The sequence below is a fragment of the Schistocerca americana genome, chromosome 8 (genome assembly GCF_021461395.2).
Source record: "Schistocerca americana isolate TAMUIC-IGC-003095 chromosome 8, iqSchAmer2.1, whole genome shotgun sequence".
Taxonomy (NCBI): domain Eukaryota; kingdom Metazoa; phylum Arthropoda; class Insecta; order Orthoptera; family Acrididae; genus Schistocerca; species Schistocerca americana.
Genome location: NC_060126.1, coordinates 409,717,634 through 409,738,929, shown reverse-complemented (window position 1 = coordinate 409,738,929; position 21,296 = coordinate 409,717,634). Strand labels below are relative to the sequence as shown.

At 42.9% G+C, this 21,296-nt stretch overlaps 1 long non-coding RNA gene across 1 annotated transcript in view; it reads right to left on the bottom strand.

Annotated features, from left to right (window-relative positions):
• Positions 1 to 18,508, bottom strand: part of LOC124545327 — a 46,457-nt gene extending 27,949 nt beyond the window's left edge. Inside the window, exon 1 of the long non-coding RNA XR_006967603.1 lies at positions 18,457 to 18,508. This is a non-coding gene — a long non-coding RNA (uncharacterized LOC124545327). The remainder of the gene's footprint in view (positions 1 to 18,456) is intronic.
• Positions 18,509 to 21,296: the final 2,788 nt, after the last annotated feature.

Genomic DNA, 21,296 nt, shown 5'->3' with positions numbered 1-21,296 from the left:
ATACATAATGGATGTAAGAGTGCAGGTTGTGGGCACATGGTTGACGTCACATGGAAAACCGAGCGAGGTGGCACAGTGGCTAGCACACTGGACTTGCATTCGGGAGGACGACGGTTCAATCCAGTCTCCGCCCACCCTGATTTAGGTTTTCCGTGATTTACCTAAATCGATCCAGGGAAATGCCGGGATGGTTCCTCCGAAAGGGCACGGCCGACTTCCTTCCTCGTCCTTTCCTAATCCGATGATACCGATGACCTCGCTATCTGGTCTCATCTCCCAAAACAACCAAACCACAACCCAACGCATGGAAATTTCGATCAGACCTTGAAGCATCCTCGGATAGCCTAATGCTAAGGCGAGCGCTAACGTCAAGTGGGGAATCCAGGTTAGAGTCCAGACACGGCAAAAATTTTCACTGTCATCATTCCATTATACAGCAGCAGGTTTTCCGTATCCGCGTCTGCGAACACATTTCACGCTGAATCAAATCGGTCATTATCAATGACACTGTAGAGCAGACTCTTTTCGGCAACATATACGGCACCCCAACTAGGTTTTCGCACTCAATCGGTAGGATTGACAGCGTTCATGTCGTTCACACTCGATTCTCTCACTGTGGTGTGGTGACATCTCGTGCGTGACACTGTTCCAATGTTGATCTCGCACACGCTGACCGACGAGTCTATCAGCGAAACGATGCCACGGCTGATTGAATCCTACATCCAGTACTGACGTCAGCACAGCATCCAGCACTGGTGGGTAGACTCAAGGTCGATGAACACCCCTCCAGGGCGGGAGCTGTCCTAAAACTCCAGCGACTACATGGCATCCAACATCGCGGTCCATCTTGGGGACTACGCGAGCAGTGATCTTGGGGGGGGGGGGGGGGGGGGATCGAGAACACTCCAAATCACACGCGTCTTGGTCACGGCCGTCTCCCGAAGCAGAGCTACTGACGGGGCTTGGTTTCCACTCTAGCGGTCGTCAAAACCGCCGCATCAGCGAGTCGACGGCCTCCACTTCAAGCTGATCCAGCGTACTTGAAACCCGTGTGTCCGCTACTGAATTCTTCTCTCGATCTCGAAGTCGTCAGTCAGCGCAGAAGAAGCATCAACAACTTGTATTTCCCTCAATAATCATTAATATTGTTTTATTTCGTCTAACGAAGCCACATAGGTCCTCGATCTGCATCCTGACGAACTGGTAAGAATTTCCATCTTAGCAAAGGACGGTCGCTCCCAGTTTCTGTACTGAAATGTCCCAGTCCAGTGCCAGTAAGAGGTGTCTCCAACGATCCGGCACACCAACATCAGCAACTGTTACTGAGGGTGAATCAAAGACAAGAATTTCTTATTTGCTGTCAAAAGAGAAATTTTATTCTTTGCTATGTCCAGATTGGGACTAAAAGGCTTTGAAGTGAGCTTGTGTAGACCAGGATAACTGGAGGATTTACTCGCAGTTTAAGGCAACAGTCGGAAAAACTATGCTGTTCAGGTTCTTTGCAAAATCTGTAATTTAACGGGACACAGTGATGCATTTGTACCAGCAACATGTAGTACTTGTAGAGAGTACGGTCAAACAGCCGGCAGAAGGTTATTCAGAGTGTCGTTGTTTAATGATTAGGGACGGGAATTAAGTGTAATTGTTTTATTCTTAACGAACAGCTAACGCAACAGCCTCAGTGTGGTTTGTGTGACACTAAATAGTGCTCCTTCACCATTCATTGATCCTTCAGCCGCAAATCTAACGACTCTCCTCTCTAGGAAAAACAACAGAGCATGATAATGTGTCTATAGACGATGTCTTAGCCACGGCCACGTTAAGTTGCTGGTCAGATAAAACATGCTTGCAAATGGCCAAGTTACGTATCACGGGGGGAAGCGGAACCTTCATCTCGTATCACGGACGCAGTAAAGTATCCATAGTCCGTGAGTTAGCAGCAGATTTATAACAGATGTATAGGAAACACAACAAACACAACATTACTTGCATTTTTAGGCAGGAACTAAATAGTCTTAATATAAAAGGTGAATGGAACAATGGAATCATTTACCAACAGGATATGATAGTTTAATGCACAGACTTTGAGACGACACAAAAGCCAGATGTGTAAAAAAGCGTAACATAGAGCGCTGGATGAGCTCTGTTTCTCAGAGGTTTTTCTTATTATTTTTTACATTTTCATTTATTTATTATAAGTCATCAGTGTTGTGACTGATTTGATGCTGCCCGACACGAATTCCTCTCCTGCGACAACCTCTTCATGTCAGAGTAGCAGTTGCAACTTATGTCACCAATTATTTGCTCGATGTATTCCGATCTATCTCTTCCTCTACTGTTTTTACCCTCTATAGCTCCCTCTGCTACAACGGATGTTATGCCCTGATGCCTTAACTGATGTCCTCCCATCCTGTCTGTTATTATTTTCAGTGTTTTCCATAGTTTTCCTTCCTCGCCAATTCTGCGGATAACCTTCTCATTCCTTACCTTATCAGTCCACTTAATTTTCAACATTCTTCTGTAGCACCACATTCCAAAGTCTTCGGTTCTCTTATGTTCTTGTTTTCCCACACTCCATGTCTCACTACCACACAATGCCGTGCACCAATCAAACACGCTCAAAAATTTCTTCCTCATATGAAGGCCTATAGTTGATACTAGCAGACGTCTCGTGGTTGGAAATGCCTTTTTCATCAGGGCTAGTCAGCCTTTAAGCCCTCCTTGCTCCATCCGTCATAGGTTATTTTGCTGCCCAAGTAGCAGAATTCCCTAACTTCAAATACTTTGTGATCCACATTGGTATGTTAAAATTTCTCGCCGTTCTCATTTCTGTTACGTCTCATTACCTCGGCCTTTCTTCGATTTACTTACAGCTCACTTTCTGTACTCATTGAACTGTTCATTCCACATAACACACTCTACAGTTCGTCTTCTCTTTCGCTGAGGATAGTAATGTCGTCAGCGAATCTCATCACTGATATCCCTTCACCCTGAATTTTAACCTACTATTGAAGCTTTCCTTTTTTGTCCACAGTGGTTCTTCGATGTGTGGATTGAACAGTAGGGGCGAAAGACTGCATCCCGGTCTTACACCCTTTTTCATCCGAACACTCCGTTCTTGGTCTTCCAGTCTTATTGTGCTCTCTCGGTTTTTGTACATACACAACTGTTTATTACCTTCGTTTCCCTATAGCTGTTCCCTATTTTTCTCAGAATTTCGGACATCTTTCACCATTTTACATTGTCGAACCCTTTTCCAGGTCTACAGATCCTTTAAACGTGTCTTGATTTCCAATCGAAACGTCAGAAATGTCTCTCCAGTGCCTTTATCTTTCCTAAAACCAGACTGATCTTCATCTAACATATCCGCAGTTTTCTTTTACATTCTTCTGCGTATTATTCTTATCAGCAGGTTCGATGCACGAATTGTTAAGCTGGTTGTGCGGTTATTATTACACTTGTCGGCTCTTGCTGTCTTCGGAATTGTGTGGATGATATTTCTCCGAAAGTCTGCTGGTGAATCGCCTCACATACAATCCACATATCAACGTGAATAGTCGTTTTGTTGCCACCTCTCCAAGCGATTTTAGAAATTCCAATGGAATGTGGTCTATACCTTCTGCCTTACTTGATCTTCAGTCTTCCAAAGTTCTTCCAGAAAAGTCTTTCCCGTCATAGCGGCATTGGATGTACTGCTTCCACCTACCCACTCTCTCCTCTAAAGTTAACTGTAGAATTCCCACCGATCTCTTAATGTTGCCATCCTCACTTTGAATTTGACCGAAGGTTGTTTTGATGTCCCTGTACGCTGAGTCCGTTCTCCGCACAATCATTTCTTTTTCGATCTCTTCACATTTTAATGCAGCCATATTGCCTTAGCTTCTCTGTACTTCATATTTATTTCGTTCGTAAGTGACGTATATTTCCTTATTCCTGAATTTCCCTAGACATTTTTGTACTTCCTTCTGACGTCCATCAGCAGAAGCATTTCACCTTTTATCGACGGTTCTTCGTATCTGCGTTCCTTGTCCGCCCCCGGTAGCTGAGTGTTCGGCGCGACAGACTATCAATCCTAAGAGCCCGGGTTCGATTCCCGGCTGGGTCGGAGATTTTCTCCGCTCGGGGACTGGGTGTTGTGTTGTAATCATCACCATTTCATCCCCATCGACGCGCAAATCGCCGAAGTGCCGTCAAATCGAAAGACTTGCTCCAGGCGAGCGGTCTACCCGACAGGAGGCCCTCGTCACACGTTATTATTATTATCTGTGTTCTTTGTATCTACAGTTTTCTTTCCAACTTATCCATTCCTCTTCAACTGTACTACCTACTGAGCTATTCATCATTGCAGTGTCTACAGTGTCAGAGAACTTCAGACATACCTCTTCATTTCTTAGTACTTCCATATCCCAGTTTTTTGTGCATTTATTTTTGCTGATTAATCTTTTAAACTTCAGTCTGCTCTTCATCACTATTAAATTGTGACCTGAGTCTATATATGCCTCTGGGTACGCCTTACTATCCAGTATTCGATATCAGAATCTGTCCCTGACAGTGATGTAACATATCGGAGATCTTCGTGTATCTTCCGGCCTTTTCCAAGTAAACATCCTCCTCGTGTCATTCTTAAACAGAGTATTCGCTATTACTAATGGATGTTTATTGTAAAACTCAATTAGTCTTTCTTCTCTCTCGTTTCTACTACCAAGTCCATGTTGTAACCCTTCCTTTTACATCCTCCCCCATAACTTCATTTCGTTCACCTATGACTATTAGATTTTCATCTCCATTTAAGTACTGAATTACAAGTTCAGTATCTTCATGTATTTTCTCTATCTCTTCATCTTCCGCTTGCGACGTCGGCATGAATACCTGAACTATTGTTGTCGGTGTTGGTTTGAAGTCGATATTGGCGAATATAACCTTGTCACTGAATTGTTCACATTTACTTACTCTGTCATTCCTTTCTATTCATGACGAATCCTAGTCCCGTTGTATCATTTTCGGCAACTGCTGATGTACTGTATACTCGTATGGCCAAAACTCTTTATCTTCCTTCCATTTCGTTTTACTGACCCCCACTAAATCTAGATTGAGCCTTAGGATTTCCCTTTTCAGATTTTATAGCTTTCCTACCACGTTCAAGTTTCTGTCATTCCACGTCCCTATTCGTAGAACGTTGTCCTTTCGCTGGTTATTCAATCTTTCTCTCATAGTCACCTACCACTTGGCAGTTCGCTCCTGGAGGTAAGAATGAGACTATTTCGTAATCTTTTGCCAATGGTGAAATCATCAAGACACTTTCTCAGTTACAGGTCACGTGTCCTGTGGATACACATTGTGTTTTTAATGCAGTGGTTTCTATTGCCTTCTGCGTCCTCATACCGTTGATCGTTGTTGATTCCTCCGCCTTTAGATGCAGTTTCCCACCCCAAGGGCGTCCACTCCTATAGCTGAGTGGTCAGCGTGACGGATTGCCGTCCTACAGGCCCGGGTTCGATTCCCGGCTGGGACGGGGATTTTCTCCGCTCAGGGACTGGGTGACGTGTTGTTTTCATCATCATTTCATCCCCATCCGGCGCGCAGGTCGCCCATTGTGGCGTGGAATGTTATAGACCTGCCCCGTAAATGGCCTCCCGGCCAATGACGCCTAACGCTCATTTCCATTTACCCCAAGGGCAAGAGAGTGCCCTGAACCCCTATCGGCTCCTCCACCCTATTTTACAAGGCGGTTGGCTAAATGAGAGTGACTTCTTATGCCGCAAGTATGAATTAAGGACGCTGAGGATGTAGCATAGGCACTTAGTGTTAGTATCCGTTTACATGATGTGGATAGTGCACTAGGACGCGCAGTGAACATAAAATATTCTGATTTGGTGAAGAACGTTAGTTTTGTGGCATTTAAAGGCGCAGTATAGTCAAGCACAATATTGTAATTTCCAAACTATGAGCATAAGGCTGGAGATTGTGAAACTATGAACTAGGAGGGCAAGTACAGTGCGAGAAAGAAACAGTTAAACGGGAATGGGAAAGTTCCTTCCATCGGAAAGCGTTCCCAATAGATCACAGTATTGTGAAAACGTATACAGATTCAGACTGTTGCTTGACAGCTTGGGTAAATAAAACGAAGTAAGGTTTTTAGTAGATACCGGCGCACACATGGTAGAGCACTTGCCCGCGAAAGGCAAAGGTCCTGAGTTCGAGTCTCAGTCCAGCACACAGTTTTAATCCGCCAGTAAGTTTCGCATCAGCGCACACTCCGCTACAGAGTGAAAATCTCATACTGAACACAGTTCAAGTTTAAAGCAGGGAACACATGGCTTCACAAACAAATAGAATTGTTTCCAAGTGTGAGGCAAAGATTTTCTAAAATACTCTGCTAAGACTATCCGGTAGGCCACCATGCTAAAATCTGCCTTTCGCAACGAACAGTTAAACTCAACGGGGGTTCGTTTCCAATGGATGCAACAGGTGCAAATGTTTCGGTGTCAAAGGTAAACCCTTTGCTAAGGTTGTACGAACTAAGCTGTGTACAACTACGTTAAAAACTGTTTCACATGAAAGAGTACCAGCAAGTACAGGAAACCTAGTTTGGTTTACGATAGGCACAGATGTTGCACAATACGCATTGTGTTTAATAGAAACTATGTGAAGTAATGATATGTTGGGTGAACAGCATTGTTTTATACGAAGAAGTATAAAATATCGTAAGGAAATAAATGGACAGCTTATGGTGCCAGTAACCATGACTGATTTCACAACGAATGAAGTAAATCTTCTGAAGGGATTACTAATAGCTACAAGTCACGTACTCGAAGAAGAAGAAGACATTGATGGGTCAGAAATAGAGTAAGATGTCATGTAAACTGTCAGTAAGTCTGCGTTCCATAACAAGGTTCGACTCTCAACGGGAAATGATCGATAGGTCGTGGAGTCATTAGTTTGGTACAATGATTTATTTAATTCAGAAGGTTCTGGGCCAGCCACACCCATAACACAGCATCGTACTCCAACAGGCAGTCATGCAACAGTGAACTGTAGCAGGTAACCAAAACATCTGAAGCCAATAATAGAACAGTTCATAGATCAACAGCTCGAAGAAGACATAACATGGGACGGTGTAAATTCTTTTCCATACTTGATTCAAGGAGTAGTTAGCACTAGATCGAAGTATGTCCAGAAGATAGTCCATAAACAGCTTTTACAACATCATCCAGGTGCTAGCAGTATTGTAGAATTCCTTTTGGGTTCAAAAACCCACCTGCAACATTTCATTGTTTATTAGAGTCCCAAAAGTTTTAAAAGCGAAAAACTCCATGGTCAGCTTGGATGAAATCATAGATTTTTCTAAAGATCTAGCTGAACATGCTGAACGTATAGGCAAAGTATTTGACAGATTTAAAGCTACTGGCAGCTGAGTCGCAAAGAGATTTTGGTGTAGTATACGGCTGGGTGATGTGGAGCAATATGAAAATAATAGTTGAATTTCTTATGTTCAACTAACAGATTAGAGTATTAAAAAGATACAACGTCATAGGTTACCATAATCGGAAAATATTTCAAATGATTGAAAATGACGCATTAGGACCGTTAATAGAAGTTTAGCGGGTAAAAAGTATTTACTGGCGATGATCGTCTATTTCTCAAGGTGCCTCGTGCTGATAGCAGTACCAGATCAGAAATCAAGCACAGTAGCTCAAGCTATGGCGAACCATTGATTTCTTAAGTTAGTTATACCACATGTCATATCAAGAAACTAAATTTTATGCCTGCTCTGGAGAAACAGGTAATGTCGTCTACTGCGTGTAAAGAAATTACGGACTATTCTTTTCCATCCACAATGTAATGATCTTACGGAACGTGTACAATATGCCATACGGAATAAGTTATGACACTATGTGAAAAGTCAACGTTTAGAAGGGGATGTCTGTTTGGCTGTGTGATGAATGTGTACAACTCACTGTACGAAATGGTGTATGGATGAAAACTGCCGTCGACTTTTGATTTAGTGCCATGAAAATTAGGAATGCTGGGTGAACACGTGTAGCAATTCACAAACAGAAGTTCGTAAACGAGTAGAACGTGCAAACATTAAGGCACTGGAGCATCAAGAGCGAATAGGCAGGGAACGAGTATATTAATCAGTACAGAATAGGACAGTGGGTTCTACTAGAAAATCCGTATACCTCGAAGTGTCCAACCAAGAAATTCTTGACAAAATGTCAAGGACCGTACCAGCCTGCGGGAATGACTTCACCGGTCAGTGTTAAGTCACTATTACCTACGAAAACATCGGTTCTGCAAGTTAGTCGAGTTAAACCTTTTAAGGCACAGCTGATTCGTTAACACAAATACCCACATCGTTACCATCGAAAAAGAAATTACCACACGGAAAGAGAAAAATACAGAGTGTACCTTATGAGCTTAGGTCTAGTGATAAGTGTCAAGAACGCAGACTATTGCGTTTAATTTTGTGGTGGGGTACATAGATTAATATTATTTTTCTTTTAGTTTGCTTTAGCAGTCTTCTTCTGTCTAAGGAGCGAGGAGATACGTGGTAATTCCTTTCTCCTAGGTGGCGTAGAAGACGACGTCGCAATATATTATCAAAGGTATATTTTCCTTGCACCTGTGTGAAGCTGAAGTGATTGGGATTATTGCAAGTGGAAAAAGAATTCCGCACAGGGACACAACACATTCTACATCTAGTGAAAAGTAAATAACATTCTTTGCTCATGCTTCTACAGCTAAGGATTATTCAGATCAAGCTAAGGTATACAGGGTGTTACAAAAAGGTACGGTAAAACTCTCAGGAAACATTCCTCACACACAAAGAAAGAAAATACGTTATGTGGACAATTGTCCGGAAACGCTTACTTTCCATTTTAGAGCTCATTTTATTACTTCTCTTCAAATCACATTAATCATCGAATGGAAACACAGAGCAACAGAATGTACCAGCGTGACTTCAAACACTTTGTTACAGGAAATGTTCAAAATGTCCTCCGTTAGCGAGGATACATGCATCCACCCTCCGTCGCACGGAATCCCTGATGCACTGATGCAGCCCTGGAGAATGTCGTATTGTATCACAGCCGTCCACAACACGAGCACGAAGAGTCTCTACATTTGGTACCGGGGTTGTCTAGACAAGAGCTTTCAAATGCCCCCATAAATGAAAGTCAAGAGGGTTGAGGTCAGGAGAGCGTGGAGGCCATGGAATTGGTCCGCCTCTACCAATCCATCGGTCACCGAATCTGTTGTTGAGAAGCGTACGAATACTTCGACTGAAATGTGCAGGAGCTCCATCGTGCATGAACCACATGTTGTGTCGTACTTGTAAAGGCACATGTTCTAGCAGCACAGGTAGAGTATCCCGTATGAAATCATGATAACGTGCTCATTGAGCGTAGGTAGAAGAACATGGGGCCCAATCAAGACATCACCAACAATGCCTGCCCAAACGGTCACAGAAAATCTATGTTGATGACGTGGTTGCACAATTGCGTGCGGATTCTCGTCAGCCCACATATGTTGATTGTGAAAATTTACAGTTTGATCACGTTGGAATGAAGCCTCATCCGTAAAGAGAACATTTGCACTGAAATGAGGATTGACACATTGTAGGATGACCCATTCGCAGAAGTGTACCCGTGGAGGCCAATCAGCTGCTGATAGTGCCTGCACACGCTGTACATGGTACGGAAAAAACTGGTTCTCCCCTAGCGCTCTCCATACAGTGACGTGGTCAACGTTACCTTGTACAGCAGCAACTTCTCGGACGCTGACATTAGGGTTATCGTCAACTGCACGAAGAATTGCCTCGTCCATTGCCGGTGTCCACGTCGTTCTAGGTCTTCCCCATTCGCGAGTCATAGGCTGGAATGGTCGGTGCTCCCTAAGACGACGATCAATTGCTTAGAACGTCTTCCTGCCGGGACACCTTCGTTCTGGAAATCTGTCTCGATACAAACGTACCGCGCCATGGCTATTGCCCCGTGCTAATCCATACATCAAATGGGCATCTGCCAACTACCGAGCGAGGTGGCGCAGTGGTTAGCACACTGGACTCGCATTCGGGAGCACGACGGTTCAATCCCGTCTCCGGCCATCCTGATTTAGGTTTTCCGTGATTTCCCTAAATCGTTTCAGGCGAATGCCGAGATGGTTCCTTTGAAAGGGCACGGCCGATTTCCTTCCCAATCCTTCCCTAACCCGAGCTTGCGCTCCGTCTCTAATGACCTCGTTGTCGACGGGACGTTAAACACTAACCACCACCACCACCATCTGCCAACCCCGCATTTGTAAACATTGCACTGACTGAAAACCACGTTCGTGATGAACACTAACCTGTTGATGCTACGTACTGATGTGCTTGATGCTAGTACTATAGAGCAATGAGTCGCATGTCAACACAAGCACCGAAGTCAACATTACCTTCCTTCAATTGGGCCAACTGGCGGTGAATCGAGGAAGTACAGTACATACTGACGAAACTAAAATGAGCTCTAACATGGAAATTAAGCGTTTCCGGACACATGTGCACATAACATCTTTTCTTTATTGGTGTGTGAGGAATGTTTCCTGAAAGTTTGGCCGTACCTTTTTGTGACTCCCTGTGAATTTAACATGCTATTTCCAGCTGCAATTTTGAATTCCCGTTTGCAATGTTTGATGATCCATCCATATCCGGTCAATGCAAAGTTATCGACAAGAGGGTATAAGTGCGAATGAATGAAGTAATACTTTTGGCAGGACAAAGACGTACACATCTTGTCTTCTCAGTAAGAGACCTCAGCAACTCTATCAAGGAGTTAGTCGACCATTTGCAGCTCAGGTAATTCGTACTGACAAACTATCGAGTATAATTCAGCTGTTTGTAGGCAATGTGGATGCACCACTGTGTAAAGAAGTAGTATTAATGCCGCAGCCACAATTTCGAAGGAATGGCAGCCGCTTGTTTTACGCTATGTTTTCTCCAGAAACATTAATCCATTAATAGTACGAAATTAACGAGTACGGCAAAGTTAGAGTTAAAATGAAGTGTGATATAGCCGGAGCAAAGTTATAGCTTCCTGTTACGATTACAGGCACCATAGCAGGGTCCCGATCTCGGCCGATGTTGTACTGGCCGGAGAAATCGTTCAGCGTGTTACCCATGGAAAAACTAACCTTTCTGAATAATGCTTTAGATCTCAATTTAGTATGAACAATAGATGAGTTATTCATTGCAGAAGAGGGATAAATTTCGCTAGATCAAATGTTACAGCATGATCGGAGAGATCTAGAGAAGCGTAAAAAAAAAACATCGTAGCAATCAGTGTATCAACCACTAGCGGTATGGTGGTACCAGCTTTTATGTGTGCAGCCTAATTTTCCTCAGAAGGCAAGAAATCGTGCAAAGGGAACAACCAATCATGAAATTCCTTCGGAATGGATTCGTTCTAGTAAGTAAGAGATTATAGAATAAAATGGTAAAGAAACGATCTAGGAAAACAATGTTAAACAAGGATAAATTTTCTTGTGATCACTGCAACAAAAAGATCAAAGTAAATGTAAATATGTAAGATAATTCATCAAACAGACAGAAAAAGGGTGAAATTCAGAACGAATTTTTATTAAAATGCGGGTGAATTGTACGTATGAGAACTAATAAGGGAATGCGAGAGTAGCGCGTTTCTTAGCGCAAAACAGCTGGCATTACTTAACCCCACGGAAGCGTCGCCACCCACCAGCCAAAAAGCATAAATATTTCACCGCTGATTCTCGGTCAGGGAGAACGTCTATTTCGCCACTCCCAGAAGAGACTGTGAACAGCTCCGCGGAAAGTGGTTCGAACGGCGCAGACTTTGTTAATTCCATAATGCCACGCAATGGGTACCAGGTAGGGCGCATCGACTAACGGAAGTTTGAATAAGCTGCAAAGGCGAAGTTGTTAAGCAAATGCTACGGAGCTGAATATTGCAGACAACTCGGGAAGAGCAGAATCAATTCGGTGATTCTGAATGACATCGTAGAGTAGAGCCACTCCTCAGTGACACAAATACTCCATCCTCTCTAGCTTGCACTGTTTGCACAATGAAGTAGTCATCAGTTGTTGTAGAAAATCGCGGCTGAGTACTTTCTCTCCTTCAGGCAGCAGATACGGAACGCACCTCATGGACATGAAGCAAAAGTGTGAACAATGCCAAACTCCTGGGCTACACTCGTCACACTTAGTCCTTCCCGTTTCCCGATGATTCCTCTCCGCGTGAAGTCATCCAAATGTCGTCACTGTACCATGCTGTAACGAAGACCACCCCTACAGTGTACCGTAACTGCTCACTGACTGACGCACACTGTCTTTTCTGGATCCTTCGGCTGCTTCGTTCTATGAGACCAGTAGTCACGCTTATCTCACCCCACGTGACGTCCAACTTGCCGTACACGAACTAGAAACCTCTGGCAACTTGCTCCTCCTCTTCGATTCATTTCAATCGTGCAGTTAATATGTTTCGTCTATTTACTTATCTCGGCCTTAGCTTTGGCACTGCGATGTACTTAGCTGTATCCTCCATCTGCATATTTCGCTTATAGTGTTTTACATCCAGACACTGTTTTGATATTATGTGAGTGTAGACTTTCCCGGTGTATACTGTTGACGAAATCTTCTCGGGATTTCAACCGGGTAGATGTGTCGAAAATCCGCAACGTTTCGATGAGTGTCATTCTCATCATCTTCTGGCGAAGATGATGACAATGACACTTGTCGAAACGACGCGGATTTTCGACGCAGCTACCCGGATGGAAGCCCGAGAGGATTTCATTAGTTTTGATGTTATTCTTGTACTGTGACTTCAGTAGTTAATTCAATAGTTGAAAACGTATATAAAACAGGATTACTCTGCACCTGTGCTGCCATTGAACGTTGATAAATCAAGATAATAAATTAAACAAGATATTCTATACTGTCAGGTGTTTATATTTATAAAAAATACAAAGAGCAAGTCATATGCCGCAGATCTTCTTAAACATCTATGCTTGGCAACTTCTTCATTACAAAAATATCAGGTTCTTTGGATGAAAATGAAAAAAAAGTTATTTACTTTTCCCATTTTCGTTCATGAATGTCTTAAGACATGAGGTTATAGGGTACTTCGCCATTTAGGAGTATGTGTTTGTAGCACAGAAGTGTCTAATAAAGATAATACGAGAAGTCCTCTCTACAACCTCTTCATAACAGCCTTTTGGTTATAGTGCAAAAGGTTCACAGCGCGTTCGCTCCGCCTTGAGGTTTGTTGCCATTAATCAAACACAATCTCAAAACCACAAATTCATAAATTTAATACTACAAGGAGATCCTCTGATCACGGTATGTGTGGCATAGAAAGAACTGAGATATTCTAAGATACGTTATCTTTGATATCATCTATCAAATCATGTATCAAAGATAGATATCTTTAACAATCTATGCAGTGTTGTAAAGAGTTTAACATAACATAAAATTGGCAAAGGTCCAAAGTTCGAGTCTCGGTCCGGCACACAGTTTTAATCTGCCACGAAGTTTCATACCAGCGAACACTCCGCTGCAAAGTCAAAATCTCATTCTGTTATCATAAAATTAACTTCAAAGAAAAACTAATGTCATACCTGATTCCCAAACGAGAAAGTATACTGCAGTGTCCTCACACTGCGTCATTCCACATGGCAGCGAGAGGACGCAGTGTTTATCCACGGAACTTGCAAATAAATAAACGCTTCTCGGGGGAGTCCCTTATCCTTGCTTTAGCTGCCTTCCTGTGAAGCTGGGTGATTTCATTGCTCTGATCCTATAACGATTGGGACAAGTCGCAGTGTCGTCTACTAACAGAAACACTGTTTCAGTATTCCTTTTCTTCTGCATTCCTTTCGCTCCCCGCCTTTCATTTGTCGTCACTATTCTTTGATCGCCATATCACGCCATATCAAAATAACCGAGCGAGTTAGTGCAGTAACTAACACAATGGACTCGTATTCGTTACGACGCTGGTTCAAATTCGCGTCCCGCCATCCTGATTTAGATTTTCCGTTATATCAATAAATCGCTCCGAGCAAGTGCCGGGATATTTTTTTTGAGATGGCACAGCCGATTTCCTTCCCTATTCCCGTATAATCTGAGGTTGTGCTCCATGTATAACGACCTCCATGTCAACGATACATTAGCTGGCCGGAGTGGCCGAGCGGTTCTAGGCGCTACAGTCTGGAACCGCGCGACCGCTACGGCCGCAGGTCCGAATCCTGCCTCGAGCATGGATGTGTGTGCTGTCCTTAGGTTAGTTAGGTTGAAGTAGTTCTAAGTTCTCGGGGACTGATGACCTCAGAAGTTAAGTCCCATAGTGCTCAGAGCCAATTGAACCATTTTTTTCAACGATACATTAAAACTTATCTTCCTTCCTTCTGCCTAAAATAAAAGAATACGATAAAAATCCATGCTCCTCTAGACATCCAGTTTTTATTCTTAACAACTTCAATGAGTGGTCCTCCGAGCTCGACCTTGGACGAGGAATTGGTTGTTCGATCTATGAGTTTTCTTTTTGCAATACAATGACATATCTTTTGTATTTCGGTATTGTAGTTGCAGGAGCTCCATTTCTTAAACCGATATTTCGACCGTATACTTATCGGTTACCTTCCGAATGAACTGGTAGACTAAATCTACAGCACTTGCGTCCGTGTTGTTAAACCTCAAGGTCATGCCACTGCGCATGCACCCACACACTCACAAGGGCCAGAGATGTTGTTCGACGGGAAAGAGCTGTGCACTTATTGAATCTTTTGTTAGAAGCTCGATCCATGCTGGGATACGAGTTCATGAAGACGAGCTGTCCCTTAGCGACATACTTACTACTTGAACAAAGAAAGCGCCGAAGCCCTTCTTTTTCCAGGCAGAAGCCACCGTCTGTATTAATGAAATGCTTCGCCAGACAAATTTCTGTTGTTTCCTTCAGCATCAGGTCTCAGAGTGATTAATGGACGCAAAAATTTTGACCAAGTCCCACTGCATAGAGCAACCACCTGTTAGCAACTATGAGGACGTTCAATAAGTAACGCAACACTTTTTTTTTTTTTTTTTGCTCTCTGCCAACTTCGGTCGAAAAATGCGGATTTTATTTTGGAACATCGTAAAATATTTCAGCTTCAGTCCTTATAGTTCCATGAAGCTCCGACTGCTGGCGGCGCTATGCGTAACCTTCAATTAAATTTCGTCTCTAGCGCAGGTGCGTTCCAAGCAGAGAGCTGTCTTCGAGTTGCTCTTGGTGGAAAATCAGAGCTTCGCAGATATTCATAGGTGATTGCGGAGTGTCTACGTAGATATGCCAATGAGCAAAAGCACCGTGAGTCGTTGGGCGAGACGCGTATCACCACCGTAACAATGCCGTGCAAACCTGTAGTATTTCCCGCATGCCAAACGGCGGCACGCAACTGTGACTCATGCGATGGTGAACATAGGGGACACTCCTTGACGCCACCCCACAACCAGGATATCGTCTCTTTCGACTTCCATCAGTTTGGCCCCATGAAGAATCCACTCCGTGGGAAGCATTATGTCGATGACGCAGAGGTTATTGACGCAGCAAGACGTCTGCCAATAGAGAGGCACCATGTGGCCACTCAGGCCCTCCCAGTAAGGTGGTGTAGGGCCATCACATTGAACGGAGATGATGTTGAAAAGCACGGTTCTATAGAAAGAAAAATAGGGAAATACCATACTGTACTGGAATTCTGATTAAACCGACCTGCTTTCAGAAAAAAACGTGTTCCATTACCCATCCAACGCCGCTTGTGATTAATGTTCCGCATGAGTCGGCATTCAGTGAAGTGCGTATCCCAAGGTGGCATCGTCTTTGTAATGTCACAATCCACAATGAGAAAGGTAAGTAACTATAAATGTCGAAAAGTGTTTGATTCGAACATCTGGAATCTAATACTACTTTTTATCACAATTGCCCAAAGTCTAGGGATATCCATCCTGTGTGACTTGCCATGGTCGGTCGGAGTGGCCGAGAGGTTCTAGGCGCTACAGTCTGGTACCGCGCGACCGCTACGGTCGCAGGTTCGAATCCTGCCTCGGGCATGGGTGTGTGTGATGTCCATAGGTTAGTTAGGTTTCAGTAGTTCTAAGTTCTAGGGGACTGATGACCTCAGAAGTTAAGTACCATATTGCTCAGAGCCATTTGAACCATTTTTTGACTTGCCATGGAATACCAAGTAAATCTGCTTGTTCATAAGACAGACTGCGAGACCGTTTCATCTCATAAATTCTAGGGGAATTTAATTCGCTTGTATAGCAAATCGCTTACCTTATTTTCATTATATCGATGCTTTAGTGATATTTCTTGAGTGTGGTGCATTTCTCATGTTAGATCAGCGTAAGAGGGAAGAAATTCTGAGGAAAAAGCCGAAAATTATTTAATAGGTTATTTTAGCATCGCGAGAACGTTGCATTAATAATAAACAAGAACCTGTACAGAATATTTCTGGAAAAATATTATGCGTTGCGGGAAGGTTTACATGAAAATGTAAGCGGCAACTGTAAAATCATCAGGACGAAACTGTCAAAAAACGTGAAATGAAAAGAGAAAAATTGTGGATTAAGAAAGATAAAGTGCCAATTTTACTATTACATGATTTTGAGGAAATATCATTTGAGTTGGGGTATAAAAATTAATAATAGAACAAAAATTTAAATAAAAATTTAGAAGTATTACCAACCACAAAATATCTGGAAACATTCTTATACCTATGTAAAGAGTAAATATTATTCCGTTACCACAGAAAAATACAACCTTCCTTTCTTTCAATGTAATGAAGGTGTACAGATACATACTCTCCAAAATCGGTTTGTTGTTGCTGTTGTTGTGGTTATGGTCTTCAGTCCTGAGACTGGTTTGATGCAGCTCTCCATGCTATATCCTGTGCAAGCTTCTTCATCTCCTAATACCTACTGCAGCCTACATCCTTCTGAATCTGCTTAGTGTATTCATCTCTTGGTCTCCCTCTACGATTTTTACCCTCCACGCTGCCCTCCAGTACTAAATTGGTGATCCTTTGATGCCTCAGAACATGTTCTACCAACCGATCCCTTCTTCTGGTCAAGTTGTGCCACAAACTCCTCTTCTTCCCAACTCTGTTCAATACCTCCTCATTAGTTATGTGATCTACCCATCTAATCTTCAGCCGGCCGCGGTGGTCTAGCGGTTCAGGCGCTCAGTCCGGAACCACGGGACCGCTACGGTCGCAGGTTCGAATCCTGCCTGGGGCATGGATGTGTGTGTTGTCCTTAGGTTAGTTAGGTTTAAGTAGTTCTAAGTTCTAGGGGACTGATGACCACAGATGTTAAGTTCCATAGTGCTCAGAGCCATTTGAACCATCTAATCTTCAGCATTATTCTGTAGCACCACATTTCGAAAGCTTCTATTTTCTTGCTGTCTAAACTATTTATCGTCCATGGTTCACTTCCATACATGGCTACAGTCCACACAAATGCTTTCAGAAGCGACTTCCTGACACTTAAATCTATACTCGATGTTAACAAATTTCTCTTCCTCAGAAACGCTTTCCTTTCCATTGCCAGTCTACATTTTATATCCTCTCTACTTCGACCATCATCAGTTATTTTGCTCCCCAAATAGCAAAACCCCTTTACTACTTTAAGTGTCTCATTTCCTAATCTAATTCCCTCAGCATCACCCGACTTAATTCGACTGCATTCCATTATCCTTGTTTTGCTTTTGTTGATGTTCATCTTATACCCTCCTTTCAAGACACTGTCCATTCCGTTCAACTGCTCTGTTTATGAATTTAAAAAAATAAAAAAGATTCAAATGGCTCTAAGCACTATGGGACTTCAACATCTGAGGTCATCAGTCCCGTAGACTTAGAACTACTGAAACCTAACTAACCTAAGGACATCACACACAGCCATGCTCGAGGCAGAATTCGAACCTGCCACCGTAGTAGCAGCGCGGTCCCGGGCTAAAGCGCCTACAACCGTTCGGCCGCAACGACTGGCTATAAGTTACATAGATGTGGACCTATACCCAGACTTCCTGACAGATGTTCTATCCGCACATCATCTGCGAATAGTTTGGTCCAAATATAGCAAGTAGCTCCGACCACAATCCACACGGTGGCGTACGAATTACAGATGTAGAGTTTACAGGACGTCCGTACTGAATTTCATAATGTCAGGCTTCAGATAGTGTTCCCTACCACGCAGTACACAGACCTTTTTGCAGACCGTACACATAGTGAGTAATGAAATGTATAATTCATATTATAGGCTCTGAACTATCTGTTAATCAGTCGGGCCACGTACATTAACCGTCGGAGATATACTCGAACGCGGCAGTAGGGGTTTCAGTGGCCTAGGTATGCACTACGAAGGCGCAGCAATGGAGTAGGCATTGTTTACAGGTAGCGGCCGTGTGTGCTGCTTACCTGTGCTTGCGTCGTCTGCCGGAGAATCAGCCATGCGGCCCACGTGTCCACAACTGACTGCTGGCTGCGCGTGCCCATCTCACGGGCACTAGCGTCGTATCAAGGCCGCGTGACGTCATGGAGGGCCCGGCTCTTGACGCAGAACGTAGTAACCGCGAGGCCACCACGCTGCCGAGAACCCGTCTGTGGCGTGATTAGCAAGTACGCAAGCAGATACTTAGATGGTCCTTATTTCAAGGTCAGCAGAGACATGAAGCCAGAGTGATGATCAATAAGCTCACGGCTAAATTACTGCCGTCACATGAGCTCCCAGCAGTCATCATCCACAGCTGACTTACGGCAGCATAATACCGCTCGACACCATTTACGTAACTTAACTTTCAAATAATGAGACGAAGTTGTCTCAATAGCGCGTACTACAGGCACTTGTCTCCACAGAGAATTGGCGAAATAACTACGAATCAATAGTTCCTATTTAAATTTGGTCACCTTTCTTATGGATGTACTCCTTATGCGAAATTTTTGCCTTTATATGAGTTCTGCTTAGGGTTTTTATAACGCCCTATGTTCTGTTCTTCCACTGGTTGTTGATATTTATCTGCAGTAGAGGGAAACGGTAAAATATCATCAAAACGAAGTAACTTGAAGTTAGATACGTTTATATGTGTTTATTCTTCGTTTTCCAATGTAAGAATACGAATACTTCTACTAGGACGGGTGAGATCATTTTCGTTGCCGGCCTGTGTGGCCGAGCGGTTCTAGGCGCTTCAGTCTGGAACCGCGCGGCCGCTACGGTCGCGGGTTCGAATCCTGCCAATCCTGCCTCGGGCATGGATGTGTGTGATGTCTTTAGGTCAGATAGGTTTAAGTAGTTCCAAGTTGTAGGGGACTGATGACCTCAGATGTTGAGTCCCATAGTGCTCAGAGCCAACATTTCCATTGATATGAAACCTTCTGTAATGTTGTAACAAGAATTTTGCTAGCTGCTGTGTAATGTTGTAACTTTAATTTGGTATGCTGATATCGGTGCTAATTGACAATGAAAGTGGGTTAAAAGCCGTGATCTGTCTGGGGACGTTAACCGTGGATTACTGGGCAACTGTTTCATCAGATATTTAGTCTAGGTTTACCAAGCAGACTAACATTCATGATAATCTTTTAATAGTCATACAAAACCGGTAATATATATATATATAAAAAGAGAATTTAAATAAAAAGAAAGAAATCAGTTTATATTTGGAAATTTATTTTAAGATTGTTCATTGAAATCTCAGCATATTATACGTGAGTTATAACTCAGCTGGTGCCTTATTTACGATTGAAAAATGTGAGATTGTAATCTTACGGAACACATAAAATATGGAGCCAAGATTGGGAGACTGCATACGACACTGCATTCATAAAATAACTCACGAAGAACATTGAAACATAAGCAAGAAGAAATTAACCACAACCAACAGATTCAGTTTTTACCCAAAGAAATTACGTTCATACCACAATCCTGTCCGTCATGTAATTACCACACACTGGTATACTAAATTCATATTAACTCTTTGTGAAGTCTTCGCAAAAAGAATAGCTGAGGGCTACTTTGATGATTACACCACATGCTCCACGTGGTCAACTTGGTTTACACAAAGCGTACAACTCCACAATAATTTTGATAATTAAAATACATTAGATCGAAAAGCAATTGACAAAAGCAAAACCTTGAACTGGTTACTAACGTCTTACTATTAACCTGATGGGTCAAACAGTTATATAAGCACGTGGTAGTGGTCTCGCAAAGTACACCCCACGTGGGCTGAACATAAAGAAAAGTTGCTATATTGAAAATATAGTCAAGACGAGACGTTATAATCACACAAGCATTCGCATTTAAGATTGATGAACTTAGTTAGAGTTACTGATCAACACGTGGTTCCACTTTACTCACAAAGTAGTAACAAAGCAACAACCGGAAAATAATATGAACTTCACACGAGAATTACACTACGCTGCAATTTAAGATGACCTTAGATATTTTAGAGTTAAAACCGAAATAAAGATGATTAAATTTTCAGGTAGGCTGAACTTAACAAATCCATTGTCCTATGGACTTAGCAGACACGCGCTTAGCCGGAGATCTTACCACTTCAGACGCTCGCCACGGCCACCCTGCAACTGCCCTACTGCCGAGTGTGCTTCCTGAGGGTGGCTCACAAAGACCAACGGAAGTGGCCAGAGGGGCAGCTTCCTATACCAACATGACAACGGACGGACAGAACCATACTAAGGATAGAAACCTCTTTGCTTTTAGGAAGCGTAGCTACCTGTTCCGACGTTGGTCCTACTGTTCTCTAGCAGACAGGCTTGTCTGCTACCCTCAAGCATGCAACTACAAATACATTTGCTCATTCATCCTCTCACACAGAAGGGAAGGGGGATGACAGTATCTTATCATACACAGTATATAACAGAAAGCGGATGTAGGTTCCGTATGAGACTGTGTGACATGAATTACATATAAACTGTGTTTTAAAGTGTACTAGTGTGACAGATCGTTCTTGTTTATGTGTAAAAGTAACACGTTCCACTACTCAGTCTCCTCCCAGATAGTCAGAAACGCCACAGTAAATTTAGGAGAGGAATTTACTCCATAAATGACAACATATTTACGAAATCAAACATGAAAGGAATCCAACAGAGACCTTTCACTTCCTTCCAGATTCCTGTTTCACTTCCGAATTTCGTTTTGGCGTATGTATCGATTAGTGCCGGTTTCTCACAGCTCATCTTTAAAAATTTGGTTCAAAGTGGTCTGGTCTCGGATTTCACTAAGTCTTAGAGTTTTGCTCTTT